This window comes from Sus scrofa, chromosome 10, assembly GCF_054392235.1.
Source record: "Sus scrofa isolate SSC_HxYL_T2T_F1_AM1 chromosome 10, Sscrofa_HxYL_maternal_Yorkshire_Landrace_v2.0, whole genome shotgun sequence".
Classification (NCBI taxonomy): domain Eukaryota; kingdom Metazoa; phylum Chordata; class Mammalia; order Artiodactyla; family Suidae; genus Sus; species Sus scrofa.
This window is the reverse complement of record NC_139392.1, coordinates 1,807,605-1,831,053: the sequence shown is the minus strand read 5'-3', so window position 1 is coordinate 1,831,053 and position 23,449 is coordinate 1,807,605. Positions and strand designations below refer to the sequence as shown.

The following is a 23,449-nucleotide window of genomic DNA, read 5'->3' as shown; positions in this document are numbered from 1 at the left end:
TCTATTTGGTGAGAATGGGAACGAAGACCTGAAAAATGTGGCTCGAGAAGACTTAAAGTGCAGGTGAGAAAGAGAGCAAAGCACGACAAAGCATGCCCTGCATTGCGTTAAAAGGATTTCTAAGGATTCTAGATGTTGCGAGAATAAGTAATTATAATCGGGGTGAAATCACTGGAAAAGTTAGCCCTTGGAAGCATTGTGAATTGTCGCATGTGAATAGGCAGAACCAGTGAGCACGGGAAAAAGCTGAACGTGAGGATAGCTGAAGAAAAATGGTATAGGTCATGATTTAAGTTTAAAAAGTGAGCGGAAAGCAACCTGAACTTGATAGAGTACCAGCTCTACCCCAGATAATGTATCACCTTGGGAGTTATGCATTATTATCATTAAAATCTAAGTGTATTTTCAAAGGCCACACACCTAACAGGTAGCTACTTGCACTAATATGAAAATTCAGTGTTACTACTGGCTTGTGAATCTGTGCACTGCTTCTGTGTCTCTAACCTGTGTTTATTTTTTAAATGGAGTGGCTGTGCTTATGAAGAGATTTTTATTGCCTGAAAGAAATACTGCCTTGTTCTCAAATTTAGGTTTATGCTGTTTTTCTTTACTTTTCCACGGTGTGACAATTCTTCCATTGTTGTTTACTCACCGATTAGTTCAATGTGAAAAGAGGTATTAGTGAACATAATAATCAGATATACATAGATAGTAAAACTATGGTAGGTTATGTAATAGAAGTGTAAACAGGCTTCTCCTTGCAGGGTCATCTTCAAGGAAAAGGCGTCATTATATCTTGGTCATAAAAACAATTTGAGCAAACTGTAGACAGAAATAAAACAATGAAAACATGAAAGCAATAGACTGAGTGAAGGCACAGACTTCTATAAAAGCGACACCTCTCAGGAATTAGTGATAAGTTCAACACTGATGTGAAATGAATTACCCCACTCCGAAGCATTTTAAAATACCAAATGCCTAACATAGTACGGTTTCTGTGGATCAGAGATTTGCTAAGAGTTCAGTTGGGTGGTTCTGTCTCAGCATCTTTCACCAGGTAAGTTAAGCTCCTGGGTCTATAGTCATGACAAGGTTCTCCTGGGGCTAAAGATTCTGCTTCTTCCTTCTATGGTTGTTGGTGGCTTCAGTTACTCACTGACGTTTTAGAGGCTTCTGATCCCCACCTTGTGAGCTGTCTGCACTGGGCTACATGCAACATGGTACCTTGCTTCCCTCAGAACAAACGGTCCAAGAGAGAGGTCTGGAGATGGAAGCCGTGGTCCCTTTACAACCTCATGCTGGCAGTGGCATACCATCATTCCTGCCAAGGGCTGGTGGTTGCAAAGCAAAGACTAACTCTGATGGAGTGTGAGCATGTGCTAACAAAGATGTGAATGGCAGGAATCTTTAGGGGCCCTTTAGGAGGCTGGCTATAAACAGAGCAGAGAATACTATACAACCAGGAACAATACACTCCCTCTTCTCCAAGAGGAACAAATTGAAACAGTTTAGTTTGTCAGAGTTTCTGATACCTAATGAGTAAGGGCCAGAGATACTGATAGACATCCTGCAATGCACAGGACAGGCTCCTAAACAAATTATCCATCCCAAAACACCAATAGTGCTGAGGCTGAGAACCACTATTGAGGCCAGCTAGAAAGTATGCAAGATGCTGTAATAAAAATAATTTATGACATACAAATTCTCTAAATATTCTTTGTATGCACCATTCTGAGGGAGTTAATGAATAAGTACAGCAACAGAAGTAAAGATAATACTAAAAAATGTGGGATAGAATGATCAAAAAGAAAAACAAGTGTTTGCTTTAGGTGATCTGATTTGATATATAGGGAAAATCATATAAACCCTTTTGATAAATTAACTAAGAAAATATTTTTGTGAAGTGTAATAAAAATTGCCTTTGTATAAACTAAACTATAACACAAATATCATTCCCTGCAGCTTTGATTTCCTCTTTTATCCATGAGTTAGGAATGTTCCCACCAAACCAGGAATTAGGGTTCTTCTATTTTTCTAATTTTATTAATATTGTTTAGATTTATCCCTGCTTAGCAGAAATTAATATCTCTGTGTTTCTACATTTTTTAAAGATGGGATTGAGTTTTTAATTGTTGTATAACCCATTATGAGTTTTATAACCTAGTATAATATCATATTTTGCTAAATTTGCCCAAAATTTCAAATAATTTATTTTTATTTATTTTTTTTATAATTTTTTTATTTTCCCACTGTACAGCAAGGGGGTCAGGTTATCCTTACATGTATACATTACAATTACATTTTTTCCCCACCCTTTCTTCTGTTGCAACATGAGTATCTAGACAAAGTTCTCAATGCTATTCAGCAGGATCTCCTTGTAAATCTATTCTAGGTTGTGTCTGATAAGCCCAAGCTCCCGATCCCTCCCACCCCCTCCCCCTCCCATCAGGCAGCCACAAGTCTCTTCTCCAAGTCCATGATTTTCTTTTCTGAGGAGATGTTCATTTGTGCTGGATATTAGATTCCAGTTATAAGTGATGTCACATGGTATTTGCCTTTGTCTTTCTGGCTCATTTCACTCAGGATGAGATTCTCTAGTTCCATCCGTGTTGCTGCAAATGGCATTATGTCCTTCTTTTTTATGGCTGACCAAATAATTTAATTGATTCTTCCCATTTCATTTTTTGTAGGTGTTATAATCTTACAAAAATAAAGTTTATTTCCCATCAAGCAGTCTATACTTAAACTATATTTACAACTTTCTTTTTTAATATCTTTTTTTCTGGAACAGTTGACACTTATTTTAGGACAAAATTTTCCTTTTTTTTCTTTATAGAAAAAAAAAAAAAGATCGCATTGGTGACCCGTAACTGCATATGGTATCACCCTTTTAAATTCCTTTAGAACTAGCATAAACATTTACAAAATGCAAAAGCATTTACCTATCCATTCTTTTACCTGTTAATTTACGGCTACTTTACACTGTATTAAGTACAAGCAGAAGTGTTAGAGTGAGTTTAGGCGGAGACTGAGGATGATTTATCAATTAGCTCACTGTGGTTGTAATTTGAGGACTATAAGGATGTTGAGATAGCAATTTACATTGAAGTAGTCTTTATAATATTTTAAGAGATTTACAAGGCCAGACAATTGGAAAATCACCCATTGTGATAATTACATTTGGTTAAAATAGTTGTATATTTTTCTAAATCTTAAACAATATATGTAAACACTTTAATACATGAGACATAAAGAGCAATCGGGAGGAAATAAACTCTAGGCATATAAAGATAGACTATTCTTAAACTATAATAGAATTAGGTAGAAAGAAAATTACAAATGAATATTTTAGCTCATGTAATTTGTACAAAGTCATACTTTTTGAAGGTGTTACATGGACAGTTTGTAAATATCTCTATCTATAAATCAAGTATTTATAGACTTTAAAATGTTGTTTCATAGCTCTGAATGTTCCAATCCTTTTCTTACCCAATAATCTTATAATCAAGATAATTAGCTCCAATCACAAGCAAGACAATCATTTCAGGGCTGATGTTTCTACAGAAAAGTTTGCCTTAGAAGAACTAAATAGTTGAAATATCAGTGTTTTCTGAGGTAATTTCTTATGAAAACTCTTTCTCATGTTAAAAATTTCCCTAAACGGTAACTGAAATTTATATATTTTAAAAATTATATTGGAGCATAGTTTATTCACTACGTTGCATTAGTTTTATGCGCACAGCGAAGTGAATCAGTTATACGTAGAAACACAGCCATTCCCTTTTCCCACATAGGGTTTTATACGACATTGAGTAGGCCTCCCTGTGCTGTGCACTGGGTCCTTCCTGATGGTTTTCTGTTTTGTTTGTAGTGGTGTGTATTCGTTAATGCCATCTTCCCAGTTTATTCCCCCTCCAACAGTTTCCCTTTTGGTGACCACACATTTCATTTAGAGATCTGTGAGTTTGTTTCTGTTTTACAGATAAGTTCATTTTATTAGATTCCACATTTAAATGATATTATATGATATTTGTCCTCTGTCTGACTGACTTCACTTAGGTATGATAATCTCTAGGTCCATCCATGTTGTTGCAAATGGCATTATTTGTTCTTTTTTATGGCTGAGTAATAATCTATTGTATATATATATACAACATCTTTATCCATTCCTCTGTCAGTGGACATTTAGGTTGCTTCCCTGTCTTGGCTATTGTGAATGGTGCTGCAATGAACACTGGGGTGCACGTATCTTTTGAAATTAGAATTTTCTCTGGATGGATACACAGGAGTGGGATTGTTGGATCATAAGGTGGTTCTATACTTAGTTTTTTAAGGAACCTCCATACTGTTGGTCACTTTGTTTGCAAAGATTTTTCTCTCCAACTCTGTGGGTTGTCTATTCTTTTTTTTCTTTTTTTTTTTTTTTTTTTTTTAGTTTCCTTTGCTGTGCAGAAGCTTTTAAGTTTAGTTAGGCCCCATTTGGTTTTGATTTTTGTTCTTGTTGTTTTTATTTTCATTACTCTCGGAGGTGGATCAAAAAAGAAAAAAATACTGCCGTAGCTTATGTCCTCTTACACACTCCAGCCTTTGTTTACGTCTTAAATCCATTTTGAGTTTATTTTTGTATATGGTATTAGAGAATGTTCTAATTTCATTCTTTTACATGTAGCTGTCCAGTTTTCCCAGCACCACTTATTGAAGGGCCTTTGTTCATTGCAAACTCTTCCCCTCTGTCATATACTGGTTGACCATAGGTGCTTGGGTTTATCCCTGGGATGAAATTTATAGTTGTGCTAGAAGTTAGGCCAGGTTGAAAGATAAACGCAAGAAGGAGAAATGGTACCCAGTAGGGAGGAAATGCAAGTTTATCAGCCATCAGTTTATTTTGACTTCAATAGTCAAAAGTGAAGCATTGCTTGAGAACTTCTTGGTGCAGACATGGGTATCCTCCCAGAATGCAGAACACGCAGAGCAGTTCTCTTTCAATTCCACCTGCTCACATACAGTAAACACGCAGAAACATCTTTATAAGCTTTTGAAAAGATTCCTCACGTAGTTTATGCAAATGATACCAGTGTGAGGGGAACTTGGATTCCCTGAGATGATTTCAGGAGACCAATGTGTTTCCTCTCTGTCTTCTGCCTTATGAACTTAGTTTAACAGACAAGCATATATAATAATCCTATTATATTAGAATTATTCTTATTTCTACAGACATTGACCAAAGGAAGTAAGTATAATTCTGATCATACAACCAAGAAGACATGGAGGGATTTAATCTTAGGATAAAGTAAAAAAAAGTCAACCTTGTAGATATCAATGAAATATCCAAAGTTTTGTTGATTTAAACACACAACATAAGAGTTGTGAGTTTAGGTTTTATTCAGGGACCCTACTAAAAATTGTTGCCCAGGAAACTGCCTCTCGGTAGCTCTAAGGGAACTGCTCTGAGAGGTAGGGGAGAATTAATTTGTATGTGATTTTTTTGGTTATGGCGTTCGTGCAGAGAAGCATACATTTTGGCAAAAGATTACTGCCAATCACAAAGAACAGATAACTCAAGCCAATGATTGTAGTGCTTTTCTGTGAATGAGAAGATGCAAGAATCTGCTTCATTAAAATTCTTCCTGAGATATACATAGGAAAAACATAGGCAGAAAGAGAAGGAAGGACGGAGAGAAAGAAGGAAGGAGGGAGAGAAAGAAGGAAGGAGGGAGAGAAAGAAGGAAGGAGGGAGAGAAAGAAGGAAGGAGGGAGAGAAAGAAGGAAGGAGGGAGAGAAAGAAGGAAGGAGGGAGGGAAGGAAGGAATGGGGGAAGGAAGAAGGAAGCAAGCCAGTTAGCTGAACCAACTAGGATTTTAAATCAAGGGAGACTGCTTGGGGCAGAGAAGGTCCTGCATGCCCCGATGTAGTCCTGGCTTTTTAGCTAGTCCCATGGTTGGCAGTTTGTTTTGTGTTTATCGGTGGTCTGTTTCATTGACGTGGATGTCTTAGTGATCAAAGCTTAAGTTGGGCACTTGTATTACCAAAAAAAAACAAACAAAAAAACCCCTCAACTGTCAAGCCTTAACCTTCCTGAGTCCACAGTTGCGAATATCTTGGCCAAATCAAGTACAACCTTTAATTCTTTAGAAGCCCCCTGGCCAATTGCCAATAAAAACATACCTCTACTTCAAGTTTGGCTTTTGCTTAATGAAACAACAAAGAACATATAACAAGGGAACTGAGAAGTGTCTTAGAAGGAAATTAAGGCAAAATATTTAAAAAATTGGGGAACTAGAATTGGTCATTGAGTGGTCTTGGCAGGGCGGGTCAGTTTGCAAACCTAGATTGTTGTTTGCACAGTAAGTAGAATCCTTGAGTCTAGGAATTGCTGTAAGATGAATTTCCCTGCAGTATTCTAGAAATATGGGCCTGAAAGTGTTGCTTAAATGAGTTTGAGCATAAATATTTGTCTTGCATTTCAGATTTAATTTTTTTATAAGTCATATTACAATTTTGCAAGTAATGGTTTCTATATTTATTCTTAGGGGCTCATGATGTTTTTATCCAGCATTCCTATGTGTTACGTAGTACACGTTTCTTTGTTTTTCAAAATATCTTACATTCACTATTGCTGGAAGTGGAAATGTCACACACAGTATTTTGAAGACGACAAAGAAAAATATTTTAAATAAATGAAAATTTTCACTATCATGAAGGGCTGTGATGATTGATTTCAGGTATATGCCTCTTTCCTACATAAACTCATACATGAATAAGTAGGATTCTTAATCCAACATCTCATTCAAAGATAATATTTTTAAAGTAAATATAAAAACATCAAACATCCAAATCCTTGATGCCTGAGGCTAAGAAGTTTATTTAATATTGCACAGTGTCACTGATTCTACATATTTTTCAAAAATGTTTTACTGTGCACTCAACCTAGCAAGTGCGCTATTCTTGCCTAAGTTCAGTCCAGGAAAATAACACATCTTTTCTTCTTTAAAAGAGTGTAGGTAGAGGAGTCATGTGTAGGCATGGGTAGCAGATAAAATTTCAGAACACATTTTCCAGAAAAGTACAATTAATTGTACGAAATGATTCATTGTTGAATCATTTCATAATAGGGATGATACATTAAATCTAAGTTTTTATATTTTAGGCAAGTTAATTTTCTGCACTTGGAATATCTGTTAATCATTCTATTCATGTGGACCTCGCATTGCTTTAGCCGTTCGGATTCTGGTGGTTGTCGCAATTATCTTCTGTAACTCTCAGAGATTGTAGAAAATGATTGCTTCTGCTTGAGGGACCCAAGTAACAGCGTTACTAGTTAATAGAAAGTCTTTGCGGATTTACCTCTCTGTGTTCGGGGGGAGGTGTGTATTACATAAGAACGTGAAACAGCTTTTCTTGGTTAAATTTATCTGCATTCACAAGTTCGGTGCTTTTGTCAAACTCCGTCTTTCTACCTGTCAACAACGTAGATAATCTTTGTAAGTAGTTTTAGTACATCTTAACGGCAACAAGTGAAAGATGAAACCAAAGTTTACTAATGTCCCAATGCAGTTTAATTTATATGTGTGGACATATTTGAAATCCACATATATTAAATATTTGGAAATGTAAATATTTTAAATGTTTTTAAATTTACTTTAAATATGTATAACCACATTTTTCTAAGAAACATATTAGGGGGTAAACTGCAATTTAGTAGACCGTCAAGAGAAACAAATAAAAGTAGAGTTATTTATTGTACACAGGAATATGTTCTTCCATTTATTTCTTGAAAATTATTTTATTACGTATCAGAAAAATTAATTCTATGGAGGAAGCTTGGAGTTGTAAATAAATCATATTAGAGTCCACAATAATTATCTTCCCAATATTAAGAAGGCATTTTAAATATTGATGAACTGAAAAATGTGTGTGCCAACTTCATGTTTCATTTTATTAAAATTAGTTACACCATAGAAGGAAGATGGTATTGGGGTCGCATGCCCAGAGAGAGAGAGAAAGCTGTACTGGTGGAGATGAGCCTCACATGTGAAGGAAAAAAACCGTAGAGATTCCTTTGAACACTTGTTCCCCTTTGGTTTCCCACCGACGCTTGGAGGTACATTTCACCAAGCTGATTAATGTGCTGCAGAACCAGAAGTAAAGTGCCAGAGAAGTTCCTTTTCTGACTATGTCAAGATTAAAAATAATAGTTTAGAAAAAATCGTCTGTGTGGATGCCACTTTCCAAATGTCAGCATCAGTATGGCACGGTGGATAAAAAGGAGTGGAGAGTGGCATGGGCCAATGACGTCACGAGTAGGGAAATAACTTGAAACAACACAAAGTTAGTTTTCTGCCAAGGGAGATGTCATTTTGTCCATGGTTTAAATACGCGCCGTTATTGCTCCAATTTCAATGGATTTCCATTCCGATTTTTGATGTTTCTATTAAGTTTTCCAATTTGAAATGTAAAATACATATTCTAAAGACAGGTACAATTATATTCATTACCTCCGTGGTTGTGTTAGGCAGGGTGGGACAGGAAAGTAGACCCAGGGGATTTGAAACAGGCCATTGTCATTACCGAAAACAAGAGGCACGTGATCAAACAGTGAGGCCACCCGTGCACATGGAAGGCGTGGTCTTTGGGGCACTTCCCTGTAGAAATGAGGCAGGCTCTTCAGAGAGCTCTTGCCTACAGCCTGCTCCCCATGCAGATGAGCATGGGCCCCAAACCAGGAGGAAGATCAAAACATGCCCCCAGACGGAGATCAAAGGGCGCCCAGCCGTTACCCACGTTGCAGGGGGCTGGGTCAGGAAAAATTGGTGCGCGTGGGATGGGAGAATCGGGGTCCCCAAACACATCCGCGGTATGAGGGTATAAGGAAAGACCCGGGTGCAGCCAGAGCCAGTCCCCACCGGAGGATGGCCCCCTTCTCTCTGAGGCTGTAAATAAAATTTGCTCTGCGCTGCCACAGACTTGGCTCTTGATTGTGATCAAGATTGCGATCCCCAGGGCAACCGGCAGGCGTGTGTATTTCACTCGGAGGGGGACCAGAAAGGCTCATTGAAAGCCCCCAAACAGGAGCTGCAACTTTCACCCTAAGGCACTGTTGGTTTGAGGTTTGACCCAGAACCACTCCCATCGCAAACCGAAGGCTCCTGCCTAGAGAGCCTGCCCGTCTCCATCCCTGCACCAGGCACCACTGGCTCTACGCTGGAGCCGCGCAGCACTTCGCTTTCAGAACAGTACCCGTCCACACCCCTCCACATTTTTGCTGCATGTGGGCAAGAATTGAGAGGAATAATGCAGAGGGATGTGCCATTCTTTTAAAACATATTTCAGGGTATTTACAGAAGCCTTCATAAGCACGGACTTGCATCAATTAAACGATGTAGATAGAGGGTGTCTAGAGGGACGGATATCAGCTTGGTGACTTTTATTTATTCAAGCAGAGAAGTTAATCAGTAACCAATATAATGTATACATCCCAATGATTCCACATATAGATGTTCTATGGAAAGTATAATCGATTATTTACTCACGTTGTGTAGTGTTCTATCTTCCAGTTGTAAAAGTTATATTTAATGTATACATTAAAACTTCTTGGATGCAAACATCATTCACTGCACAGTAATTTTACATATTTGCCAAAGTAAAATTTGGGTGGCTCATGAGGGTTTATTAGTTACTTAGAACAGCTTCTTAGAGAAAATGAGGGCATCACTCACATTTTGACTCCCAACTCTTAGCAGTATTTTACGTTTACACAGCTGTGCATGTAAAACTCATGCAAAAGAATATATAAAATAAGTGAAAAGTAAGCAGGGATGTCAGATATGACAATATCAGTTCAATGTCTATTTTACAGATATTCTGATACATATTCTAACTGATCTCATTGTAAGTACATTTATAAATAAAAATATGTATTTTCAAGTAGTGTGTCAAAGTTTACAGAACTGTTGACCTCAAAGGAAAGACACTGCCCATTTTTTGACTGATGTGTAATAACCTATCTGGGAGAAAAAGAATGAGTATATTTATATGTGTGATTGATTCACTTTGCTGTACACCTGAAACTAGTACCACACTGCAAATAGCTATATCTAATAAAATAAATTTTAAAAAAGAGACATTCTCTTAGCTAGTGATATACTACTTTTAGATTTTTCTTCATCTTAGCTACCTGATGTCATCATTGAACTTATTTCTGTAAAACTTTGTCTATTTTAACATGATTCTAGTAGAAAGTCTACCTCATCACGAGATTATTTAATTATTTTCTTATTCAACAAACATGTATTTATGCCTCAGAGATACTTGATCTTATGCCAGACAGCACCAAGTTGAGTAAAGGCTTGAGGGTGAGGAAGGCACAGAGCAGACAACCACCGACCTAAGTCTAAGCCAGACTGAAATCAGAATGAACTGAACTCAGGGTGGGGACACTGGGGTTGGGTGGCAGAGCTCAGCCAGGGCCCATAGAGTAATGGGAAAGTCCAAAGCCTCTAGATAGTTCACAGTGTTCAGTCAAGAGCGTAGCTGAATTAAATATTAATTAAAACCAGGAGTTGAAAAATGAGGTTAAATAGGTTGAGTAAAGCAGAGGGAAGAGGAGTACACACAGTGGCCAAAATAAAATCCTGCTGGAGAATTTGATTTTTGGGTGTGGGTATGTGTGGTGTTGCATCCATGACATGTAGAAGTCAGGTACCAGGGATCAAACCAGGGGCACAGCAGTTACCCCAGCCAGTGCGGTGACAATGCCAGATCCTTAACCGCACCACGAAGGAAACCCCCCAGCTGGAGGGTTGGGTGCTTTACTGCTATGTAGTCTTCTATTTCCGATGAACACACGTGGGTGTTCTTAGCGGGCAAGCATCGGATACTTGTTATTGATGAATATCTTCTGCTCTTCCTTTCAGTGCTTGTTCTCATCTTTCATAGGCAGCCTTTAGCTCAGAAGGGCATTAACCATGTCATTAAATGAGAAAATTTTCTAGCATGGAAAATGGTCTCAGAAAATGGCCACATGTTTTTAGAAAGTCAGAATGCAGCGTCGTGTTATTTCAGAAGGAAAAGGCGGTCATGTTCACGAAAGCGTATTTGGTGTGCGTATTGGCCTCAATATAATTTTGGTAGGCGCCATGCATTTGCTAGTGGACCCTTGTATGTGAGGCAGCCAGAAAAGAGCAGTTCGTTGCCACTCCTGGAATAATTGTCAGGAGTCTGAAGCAAACTCCATTCAGAGAAGTGAAGATACATCAGTCTATATCATGGGTCTCACTTGCTAGCATCCCACTGAAAGGAAAGCAGAATGAATACTTTATATGCAGTTGGATGAAATGTATCTGGCTATCAAGAAAGTTGTATTAATGAGGAAGTGAATGATTTCATAAGTGGTTACTTTTGCTAGACTCCTTTGGAAGCATTTAACACAAATGCAAACATATATATGTATGCCCACGCGTAGTCGTATATGTATCTACTTTTCACATTTAATGTTCATACCAACTTTATAGAACAGGTGATTTTGTTACCTCTGTTTTAAGGATGAGTACAATGAAGTACAGAGAAATCATGTTTCCTGCCCAGAGGCAAGTGGTGAATTCGTGGCAGAGTTGTGTTTTTAAGCATTGTTTAGCTCCCTACACCTGCCCTAACCCATGAGAGTACGTTTCCTTTTCCTTAGACACAGATAAATCCATAGATGGAGATGCAAACTGGGTGATGAAGCCCACAGTATAAAGCATAAATGTACATTCGGAACAGATACGTTGTGTCCGCTTCCCTCGCTACGTTATCTAGACGGTCAAGAGACGATGTCTTGGGAGGAGACACAAAAGGAACCTCAAAAAAGTGTGTAAAAAGTGTGAGGGCTGCGGTGGAGGGAAGAAAGATAGTTTAAAACCTGTGGAATAGAAACGACTTGCATTTTATGACAAAACATAGTCATGAGAATTTTCCTGTCACTTTAGAAAAGATCTAAAATTTAAAATATTTATGATGAAAAATCTCCCTTTGTAGACTGGATAATATGAATAGTCTTATACTTTTCTTTACTGAATAATTACTCTTTTATATGCGCCGGGAGAGTGAGCAACGTGTTTGTTTATTCACCACCATAAATTTACTAGCAATTGTCCTGGCAGGAAGTATTGAGCTAAATGAACTCAATTATATTCTAAGGAAAACCAAATACCCAGCTTACCCAATTTTCATTTTTGAGGGGGGCACATGCCCTAATTAAGGCAGTTCTCCAAAGCTCTTAGTATTGGCTTAGGCTGATCCTTACTCATACTTACAAATAATCTCGGAACCTGACAAATAAGATAAGCTAATAAAATAATTGCTTATTGATTGACTTGTTATGTAAATAAAAAAATAGAGCACAAAATTTAAAAGTATTTGATAAATTAAGACTCCGGTGTAGCACATTTTGTTATAACAAAGGGAGACCGCCACAAAAGTCAGCTGTGATGAAATACAGATTTTAATACATAATCTAAATGTAAAAGAATGTATTCTGTAAATGAACTTCTATGAAAACCGAGAGAAGTGAAAGCAATATAGTTTTGCATTTTTAATTTAAATATAATTATATATAAATAAAAAATACTGTACATTTCAACCATTCCCATTACAATTTCTAATTTTCCGCTAGGTTTAAAATACTGATGAGAAAGGAAAAAAAACCTTCGGAGGAGCAAAGAAAGGTACATGTGTTATGCAGTTAAAAACCCAGAGTAAATTTGAAATGGATTGCTAAAACATTTCAAAATCCTCTTTCCTATTTTATTATTGATAATTCGACCTGCTAAAATGAATTGCTCTGTGTACATGATGTATGAGCAGCTCGATCACATACTCTCTCCTGATGAGAGCTGAGGCACACAAAGGTAGCTCTTGCCTTAGAACTTCCAGAAGGCTGCTTTGTGAGGATTTCAGCCCTGCTTCACAAGCTTATTCCAGCTTCACAGCCTGCCCCCGTCATTCTCCCATTAGCCGCACATCGGGCACGCTCTCCTCCTTTGTTCTGACTGCGTTCCTTTGACTGCTTCATTTGGGCATGAAATGAGGGCAGTTCTGCAGACATCAGCCAGGAAGCTCACATCTCATCCCAACCAGGGCTGATCAGGTAAAATCCGTGCAAAGGAGAGCACCTACTGGAGCCACAGGACAGGAGCGCAGTTTGTCTTTCTTATCCCTTCAGATTTTAATGTAGTTCATGCCCTCCCCCAGAATCCATACCATGTGTTACATCTTCAAATTAATACTTGAGAGGAAAGTCTTTTTTGGAAGAAGTTTTCACAAAACGAATCCAAAAGCATCTCAGAAACCAGATTATTTTATTTTGCCCCGAGCCGCCGCCTCTCATATTCTTTTTTTTTTAATTGGAGTATAGTCGACTTACAAAGCTGTGTTAGTTTCAGGTGTTCTGCAAAGTACCTCAGTTATATATACGTCCATCCATTCCTTTTCACGTTCTTTTTCCATGTAGGTTATTACACAGTATTGAGCAGATGTCTCTGTGCTATACACTAGGTCTTTGCTACGTATCTATTTTATATGTGGCAGTGTGTGTATGTTGATCCCAACCTCCTAATTACACCCCACTACAAGGAGGTGTCACCTCACACCAGTCAGAATGGCCATCAGTGACAAGTCTACAAACAATAAATGCTGGAGGGGTGTGGAGGAAAAGGAACCCCCTACACTGTTGGTGGGAATATAAGCAGGTAAAACCACCATGGAGGGCAGTATGGAGGTTCCTTAAAAAACTACATATGGATACGGTATGATTCTCCCATGTTCTTATGATGGAACTTTTGTACCATCCAGTTAGTCCCCAAGTTAGAAAATAGCCTCCCCAAATCTTCCCAGGCTGCCTCCCAACAAAATTTTTCTCTCTGTTAAAATATTAGTCTCTGTATTATAGTTTATTAAAATTAAATTGACATCCTAGAATTCCTGTGCCAATTTGTGCATTCTTCATGAAAATCCCATGTAATCTCTCTGGAGGAAGGTGTTCAAACTTCAGTATTTTGTGCCCAGTATACTGATCATTTCTACTGAAACACACCTACTGTTGTCCCTATAAAATAATTTGCTTTTTTATGAATTTAAAAGAGGTGTGTCGTAATGAATGGGAAGCAAGTCATTTGTAATAAATGGAAATTAGCCATAAACATAATGTTCCTTTAGCTGTGAAACAACTGATTCTCTTTTTTTAGAGATTGGCAAGTGTTCGTGTGATGTTAAATACTTTGCCTTGTTGATATAACCCGAAATACTGAAAAAAAAAAAAATGAAAGTGAAGAGGTTTCTATTTACGAGTTTAAATGTTTTGCAGTTTCTATACTTTTGCAACATCTTAAAATCTTGGAGAGGAATATTATACCCCACTCTGTGCTTCACATAGAGAGGAAGGCATCTGTGTGGTGTTTGAGATTTATATCCATAAAGCATTGAGTTAGAAGGCTTATTTTATTGTCTCGATTCTAGAACCTAAATGTCCTAGATTCAGTCTTATAAATGCAAGAAGTCTGAAGGTAGGCCCCAGAAGTCTGGAGACACACCTCCCACTTGGAAGGGATCCATATATTCTGTATCTTTCGGTTTGGATGTGCATGGCTTGAAATTTTAAGACTAAATCATGATCCATGGACCCTTTTGGAATCCATCCATATCATCTCTCTCACGGAAAGCAGAAATAAAGAAGGGCAGATGGCCCCCACCCCAATCCATGCTACTTTCCTTTCCCCACCTTTCTTTGAACTTCCATACAAGGTGTCTGCTGATGTCCCATTGATTAGAAAGCAGTAGCAGAGCGGGGCCACTCCTGGCTGCAGAGGCGAATGGGAAGTAACATCCCTTGGGCTAAGGACATCATCACCTCCAAATAACATCACTGCTGAGAAATCAAGACGTGGAGGATATTGGGTGCAACTAATGTCATCTAACCCCCTAATAACTCTTGAGCAGGGCCCAACCATTTACTACCTATTGTAAAAACAATGCATCCTGTTCCACATAGGAGTTAGCCGGTGAATTCAAGGTTGGTTTAAAATTAGAAAAGCAGGAGTTCCCTGGTAGCTTCACAGTTAAGGCCCCTATGTGGTCACTGCTGTGGCACCAGTTGGATCCCTGGCCATGAACTTCCATATACTGCAGCTGCTCCCCCCAAAACTAATTAGAAAATCAATTCAACTGACCACATTTAGACATTAAAGAAAACAAAATGAATAAGAGTTTATTTTCACATTATGCAAAAAATTGACCAATTAAAACCTCTGGTGCAAATTCTTAGCAAAGTAGTAATAACATTGAATTTTCTTATTTGGTAAAGGCTATGTAAAAATGATGCAGACATTAGACTTCATGGCAAATGTTCAAAAGCATGTCTTCCCTTGAATAAGGAATAAATTTGCCCACTACCATCAATTCAGTTCAAAATTGTATTGGATTATCTAGCCAATGTAAACAAGTAAATATTATAAAAACAGGAAAGAAATGAACAGGAAAATATCCACAGAAACATCATGACAGTTCATAAGGACTTTGGCCAGGTTTTGCTCATAGAAAAATCAACATACAAAAAATCAGTATTATGACAGCAACAAATTGTTAGAACATAAAAACTTATTTTAAGCATATATTTTAGATAGGCACCAAAAATGTAAAAGATTTAGGAATAAATTTAAGAGAATATGCTTGTGGCTTTTCGGGGGAAATTTCAATATATCACATATTGAGAGAAATTAAAGAAGTCTAAAATAAATCAGATAATACAGCCTATCCAATCCTTGAATATAGTGTTATGAGGAGATGTATTTTTGCCAGATAGACTTAATACACCTCCAGCGTCAGTTCTCTGTATATGACAGGATGTGTGTGTTTATTTATGTGTGTGTGAATTAGCAAGCAGATGTCCACAGCGTAGTGGCCAAGAGAGTCTTGAAGAAGCCTCACTCTATCAGATGTACCCTTCAAATGTGGGCCAGGTTTTTCCTCTTAGGTTCTAGAAAACTCTAAAAACTCTTCACATAGGCACCAGGAAATATATGCAAAATTATCTATTGCAGGATTTTTCTTCAGGGCAAATCTTTATAAAGAATGTAGTAGGCACTCAAGAGTAGACGGGGCACATATATTTATATGAAGCTGTACTGTAAGGAGAATTAAATAATCTGCGTGGCTATATTTTACACATGTGATATCACGTGAAAAAAGCAACTCATCAAAGGAGTTCAATAAGTCTACACATGAGAATTTTCAAAATAGTTGCTGTAACATATTGCTAAATTACAAGGAAGATAAATGGGTAAATAAAAGCAATCGAGTTAGCACCACAGAGTAGTTATTTAAAGGGCCGCGGGATGCTCTTGTGATGAGAAAAAGAGATTTCTAAAATGAATTGTTAATTTTAACGCATTTGTGATGGCGTACATATCATTTCCTTAAGGAAACCACAAGTATTTTATACATTCATGAGTATACAATATATTTCACAATAAATTAAAAAATAGACATAGGAATAATAACTTGGTGCCTTCTAGTTTTCTATCATAAAACTACTTGACTCTTAATTATTTCTTATGGTTTTAAATTTTATTTGTACACACAACACATTCTCAGAGGAAAAGGAAAAATCATACATATTAATTTTTAAATTTTATTTTATTAAGGAATTTGTTTTTGTTTGAAATACAAAAAAAAAAAAAACAACAACAACCCTGTATACACGTAACATGTACCATTCGATGAGCTTGGCCATCTGCGTGGCCTGTGTACACCTGCACAGCCATCACCATAATCTCTGCCATAAACCTACTTATCACCTTCAAAACGCCCCCAACCTTCTTTATTCATTTTTATTTTTGTGATGGGAACCCTTAGCGTAGGACCTACCCTTCTTCACAAATTTTTGCAATATTGTGTATGTCTTTCTCTTTCCAACTAACCTCGCCGAGTAAGAGAATTTCTAATTTTTTCATCCATGTTGCTGCAAATGGCATTATTTTAGTTTTTTTTATGGCTGAGTAGTATTCCATTGTGAATATGTGCCACACCATCTTCATTCATCTGTTGATGGATATTTAGATGCTCATAAGTGAAGTAGATCAGAAAGAGAAAGACAAATACCATATATCACTTATACGTGGAATCTAAAATAGGGCACAAATGAACCTATCTACAAAACAGAAACAGACTCAGGGACATAGAGCACAGGCCTGTGGTTGTCAAGGGGGAGAGAGAGGGAGTGGGATGATTGGGGAGTTTGGGATAAGTAGATGCAAACTATTACATCTAGCATAGATAAGCAGGAGTTCCCGTCGTGGCTCAGTGGTTAACGAATCCGACTAGGAACCACAAGGTTGTGGGATCGATCCCTGGCCTCGCTCAGTGGGTTAAGGATCTGGCGCTGCCCTGAGCTGTGGTTGTAGGTTGCAGATGCGGCTGGGATCCCGTGTTGCTGTGGCTCTGGCTAATACAGATCCAATTAGCCCCCTAGCCTGGGAACCTCCATATGCCATGGGAGCGGCCCTAGAAAAGACAAAAAAAAAAAAAGAATGGATAAGCAATGAGGTCCTACTGCACAGCTGTACAGCCCAGGGAGCCATATCCAATATTTTAGGATAGAACATTACGGAAAATAGCATACGAAAAAGAATTATCTGTATATACATATTTATGTATGACTGAATCTCTGTTGCTCAGCAGAAATTGACACAGCTCTGTAAGTCAACTATACTTTAACAAAAATTAAAAACAAGTAAAAATCACAGAAAGACAGATACAATATTGTTTGCTACAGGCACTATACTGTACAGTGGACGTCTAGGATTTATTTGTCTTGTGTAACAAAAGCCCTGCACCCATTGACTCTTCTTATTTCCCCCTATACTGGACTTTCTTTTTTTCTTTTTCTTTTTTTTTTTTAAAGTATAGTTTATTTACAATGTCGTGCCAATTTCTGCTGTAGAGAAAGTGACCCAGTCATACATATACATACATTCCCTTTCTTATATTATCTTTCGTCGTGTTCTTTTTTCTTTTTCTTTTTGTTACTCAATGAATTTTATTACATTTACAGTTGTACAATGACCATCACAACCCAGTTTTAGAGCATCTCCACCCCAAACCCTCCGTGCATCCCCCCCAGCCCCCAACCTGTCTCCTTTGGAAACCATAAGTTGTTCAAAGTCTGTGAGTCAGTGTCTGTTCTGCAAAGAAGTTCCTTGTGTCCTTTTTTCAGATGCCACATGTAAGTGGTAGCATTTGATGTGGGTGTCCCTCCGTCTGACTGGCCTCACTTAGCATGAGAATTTCTAGGTCCATCCACGTTGCTACAAATGCCATTGTTTCTTCTCTCCTATATTAAACTTCGAAAGCACTTGGTCACACTCTGGGGCGGTGGAGATCTTGCCATACTTGCAAGCTCACAGGGGCGTTTCCTGGATGCTGATGTTGGTCGCCTATGCTAGAGGCAAAGTCTTGCTCGCTCACAGCTGGAGAAGCAAGCGGATTTCCACCTTCATTCCCTTATCTCAGCCCCACATCGCTGGCGGTGGGTGAGGAGGGCGTGAAGGTGAATGAGGTGTGCCTGATGGGTTTACATCACAGCTGAGGAAACCCAGGCCTAGCTTTCACTCAGAGGGGCTTCTAGCAAACTTCCAGTCTTTGTGCCAGAGTTTTTCTTATTCTCGACAGTAAACAAATCTGTCTTCAACTTTAAGGCGAGACGCTCTCTCTATTTCCCATGATTGTTTACTGTACAAAATCCTTGACCTGCTTACCCAGAACAAAGGTAAGATGCACTGAGACTAGGAGACCCCTGAAGAATTGCTTGTTTTTTAATTTATCTTTTCTTCTTGGGCTGTACCCCTGACATATGGAAGTTCTCAGGCCAGGGACTGAATCTGATCTGGAGCTGCAACCTGTACCACAGCTGCAGCAAGGCCAAATCCTTTAACCTACTGCAATGGGCCAGGGATTAGACCCGTGCCTCCAGAGAGAAAAGCTGGATCATTAATTCACATGCCACAGTGGGAACTCCAAGAACTGTTTCTTCATTAATTATCAAATACTTGCCATGAAAAATTACAAAAGGCATTTGAATATTTCTCTTCAGATAATGGGAATTGCAATATTTAAACTAATATCTGTGGTAGTCTTTATTGTATTTAAACTATCAAAATTTTCATGATATCTAAACTAAGTTTTGTTATTGATTTCAATTAAAAAGTAAAATGTGTGAGTCGCTGCCATGGTGCGGTAGGTTAAGAATCTAACTGCAGCGGCTTGGGTTGCTGTGGAGGCACAGGTTCCACCCCTGACCTGGCGCCGAGGGTTAAGGATCTGTTGCTGCCACAGCTGCTGTGTAGGCCGCAGCTTTGGCTCAGATTCAGCTCCTGGCCTGGGAACTTGTACATGCCATAGGTGTGGCCGTAAAATTTTTCAAAAAAGTAAAATCTATATGCATATTTTTCTCTATATCCATCCTGTAACTTGTCTTTATCTGTTGAATCAAGTAATTTTCAAAATCAGGGACAACTTAGAGATGGAAAGTCATGTTATGTATCTAACAGGTGTTTCATTTCCTTGAAGTACTGAGTTAGAAGAAATTTGAGGTTCCAACTATGGTCAGTGTGAAAAAAAACCATAACGGCGGACTTAAAATATTTACCATAAAAACAGAAAAGAGGTGGAAAGAGGAGTTCTATTTTTTTTTTTTTTTTTTTTTGTCTTTTGTTGACTTTTGTTGTTGTTGTTGCTATTTCTTGGGCTGCTCCTGCGGCATATGGAGGTTCCCAGGCTAGGGGTCGAATCGGAGCTGTAGCCACCGGCCTACGCCAGAGCCACAGCAACGCGGGATCCGAGCTGAGTCTGCAACCTACACCACAGCTCACGGCAACGCCGGATCGTTAACCCACTGAGCAAGGGCAGGGACCGAACCCGCAACCTCATGGTTCCTAGTCGGATTCGTTAACCACTGCGCCACGACGGGAACTCCTGGAGTTCTATTTTTATACTAACTTAAAAACAAAGCAAACGCAACACCATTTCGATACAATGACATGCTGCCATGACACGGCTATTGGTTTTGTGAAGTGTCTTACTTAACGTAACATACAGAGTACACGCATTATTTATAACTCCTCTTTTTCCTATGCGTTTAATTGCCCTCAGCAAGAGATAGTTCTAAAGCTGGGACAAAGAGGGAGCTCTTTCACTGGCACACAAATCCAGAGTGTTTGGGTGAGAACAAAAGATATTTAGGCAGCGCTGGAAGTAAGCTGGCCAAAACAGAATCTATCTCTGAGAAAACTGAGAATAGTCATGGAATCCATCAGTTGATGAAACAAAGAAAAACAAATGACACATGGAATGAGCTAAGTGGAGAAGATTTGACTCCTGTTATTGGTATAGAACTAAAGCAAGCAATCATAGAGCCTTGCCTAGGGGTTCCTCGAATTGACCTGAATTTAGTCTAATCTCCACTAAGCCCTGGGTGATTTGTTCTCTTATTTGATGAACGCGTGCTTTCTTTTATTATTCCTTCCCACACCCTCCTCCTCTCTTGAAGCACCTGCAGCCCCTTACATGTCTTTAGTATAATTGCTTGGGAAATACCACGTGTCCTAAAACAGAGAGTTTGAAGGTGGCTATGGCAGTACTGTGAGGTGGAAAATAAAATTTCTCTATCCAGCATGGGATGGAAGGTAAATGACTTAGAGCAGGTATTAGCAAAGCAACTATATATATATATATATATATATATATATTTCCTCTTTAGAGTCAGGTGTGTGTTTACTGAAATAAAAAGTACCATAGTGCAGCTGTCACACCTTAGAAAGGAGGGTGAAATAATTCCAGATTGACCTCAGAGGGCTCTTCCTAGGGGTTCTTACCAGGTAGGAGTGGAACACAGTAGATTTTCACCCCGCTGGGGCTAGACTTTTTGGCAGTCATACTGCTGACCTGGAGAGTTAGATGCAATAACACAAACAGCAGTGCATCAATACAGTGGTGCCAAAGTTCACAAAATTCACTAATCCCGTCCCATATCCCATTATGCAAAAGTGTTTGGTTTTAAAGTGCCAGCCGGCACCATTCCATGAAGTGTGGGTAGCGCTGCCTGGCAGTATTTCTGATAATTTGACCTTTTCCAACAGGAATAGCACTGCCAGCTTTCTGTTTGTACCTGTTGATTTTACATAGGCTCTATTGGTATTGATTAAATGTAGCAATACTTCCCTAGACTGAAGAAGGCTGGGAAATACTATCGAGGTTGGGTCGGGAATAAAATTAGAAGGGAAATGGAAAATTGGATGTTGTGAATTCTGAGACTAATCAAAAATAAAATAAATTGGGCCCTATGATACACCGAGGGGCGAATTACATTGAAATGGCACGGAGTTACTCTCCACACTGGGATTAAATTTGTTGGTCTGTTGTATTTATTGTTGTTAGGTTACACTAGTGGGGAATATTTGAGAGCATTTGTTTTGGAGGAAGAATATATGTATGTGTTTCCATCCAAGAAACTATATGATATTCAATATTAAGAACAACTTCCAAAACCATGGCTTATGGCATAGATTATTTGTAAAAGAGCCTTTCTATTGTTTGCACAGGAGTGCACAGGGGTTTTTGGTTTGTTTGTTTTGGTTGATTTGTGTGTGTGTGTCACCTGTGATCCTGACTCCAGAGGATATAAATGATGGGTGAAGACTTAGTTCCCTGAGGCCAAAACAAGAAGCCATTTGCTGGCCAGCAAATTAGGACCTGACCTAGTGTGAAAACACACAACATTTTTTCCAAAACCAGGACTAACATTGTCTGTAAATAGGGATAAATTTCATTATTCATGTGAATCAGGTTTTCTTGTCTTTGCAATTTCAGCAGAGAATGCAACAGAAATTTCACAGTGAAACCCTTAAACTTGTAGTGAGACCAGGGATGGGGGAAGCAGAAATAAAAGGTTTGCAGGGAGTTCTTCAGCTAAGGGTAAAAAAATGAAGCATTTGAGGTGTAGTTCCCTGCCCTGACTGTGTTATCACGGAATCCCTGAGAGAGCTTTTAGGAACTGTCAATGCCAGGCCACCTTTTCAGAGCCCTTTGGTCTTCGTTGGCACCTAGACATCAGAATGTTTTTTAAAACCTCTGCAGGTGTGATGTGCAGCCCACATTGAGAATACTGCACAAGACTCCAATTCCTGCAGCAAAAAAAATCCCTAGATCAGTAGGCTTACATCGACTTTCTGTTCAGAAGGCCCCACTGTATCAGGGTGAGTTTCAGCTCTCTGGGACAGAAAACTCCCCAAATCAAAACACAAAGAGTAGCTTTCTCTCAGGTAGACATCTAGGCAGCCTTCCAAACTCCCTTCTTATCAGCCACCTGCTTTCCCAGCTGAGATCCCTTTGATGCGGCAGAAGGAGCCAACACCCAGGGAGGGGGAACCACATTACACAGACTGGGAAAGGCTCTTTTCCAGCTCTGATTCCTTAAGAGCCTCCTCTCAAAAGTTTTTGGGAAATAGGGTATAAAGCAAAGTGAAACGCATTTCTTTGTTACTGAATAGCTCAGTCCTTCATACACAGACAATGTGTGTGAATTACCAAGAGAAATAAACTATTTGGTATGTTCCAAATTAATTTGAAGAGTCTTTAAAATCTCATTCCTCCCTCTCTTCGCTTCCCCCTCTCTCTCCCTCCCCCTCTGTCTCATTCTCTGTCTGTCTTCAGGATACAGTTTAAACAGGCAGAAATCAGTTTGAAAAATGCTATAACATGCATGTTGATATGGTCACACATATAGCATAACTATCCCCTTTTATTTCTACCTCTTAATAAGTTTAAGTGAAGGAAGATGATTGGATTTAAATATTTTAGGATCTCAAAAATAAATTTTTAAATTTATAATTATGCCAGTTATTTTATATTCAGATATGATTTCATAGGAACCTATTCAACTTGCTCTCTTTTCAGATAACCCCAGGGGAAATGTTTCAGTTAATCATGCATCACACCATGCTTTGTTCATTCCTAACATTGCTATTTGAATGAAGGGTCCTGGTTAATACCTTAAATAGCAGAGATTACGATATGCTGTTATAAGGAACTAGTTTTCATGTTAGGCATCAAAGGAATGATTACTTCCCATGAAGAGAAACTTAAATATCTCTCCTTTTGCAAGGTTCAAGGGCACGGTGCTTATCCCGGGGAAAATGTTCTTAACGTTATGACGACCACGCATGACCAAGACCAATGTATATTTGGGACGTCGAAAGGCTTGGGCTTTTTTATTCAAGTAAAGTCAGAAAGTAGCTCATTTAAATAATAGTTATTTAACACAATGTCTTAGGCAATATGTTGACTACATTTACTGTAAACTGTTAAAGGGCACAAAACTTCTGTTGATCTGAAGACTCAGTAAAAAAGATGGTATTTTAGG

The 23,449-nt window shown here is 38.5% G+C and overlaps 1 long non-coding RNA gene across 7 annotated transcripts in view; it reads left to right on the top strand.

Annotated features, from left to right (window-relative positions):
* LOC146398753 (uncharacterized) overlaps positions 1-23,449 on the top strand; it is a 244,947-nt gene that overhangs the window by 40,232 nt on the left and 181,266 nt on the right. The window contains exon 3 of one of the 7 annotated variants that reach the window (XR_014817221.1): positions 12,653-12,704. The exons of 5 other annotated variants lie outside the window; for them this stretch is intronic. This is a non-coding gene — a long non-coding RNA (uncharacterized LOC146398753). Of the gene's footprint in view, positions 1-7,948; positions 10,108-12,652; positions 12,705-23,449 lie in introns of those variants that run through there. One more of the 7 variants, XR_014817220.1, reaches the window with a different exon arrangement.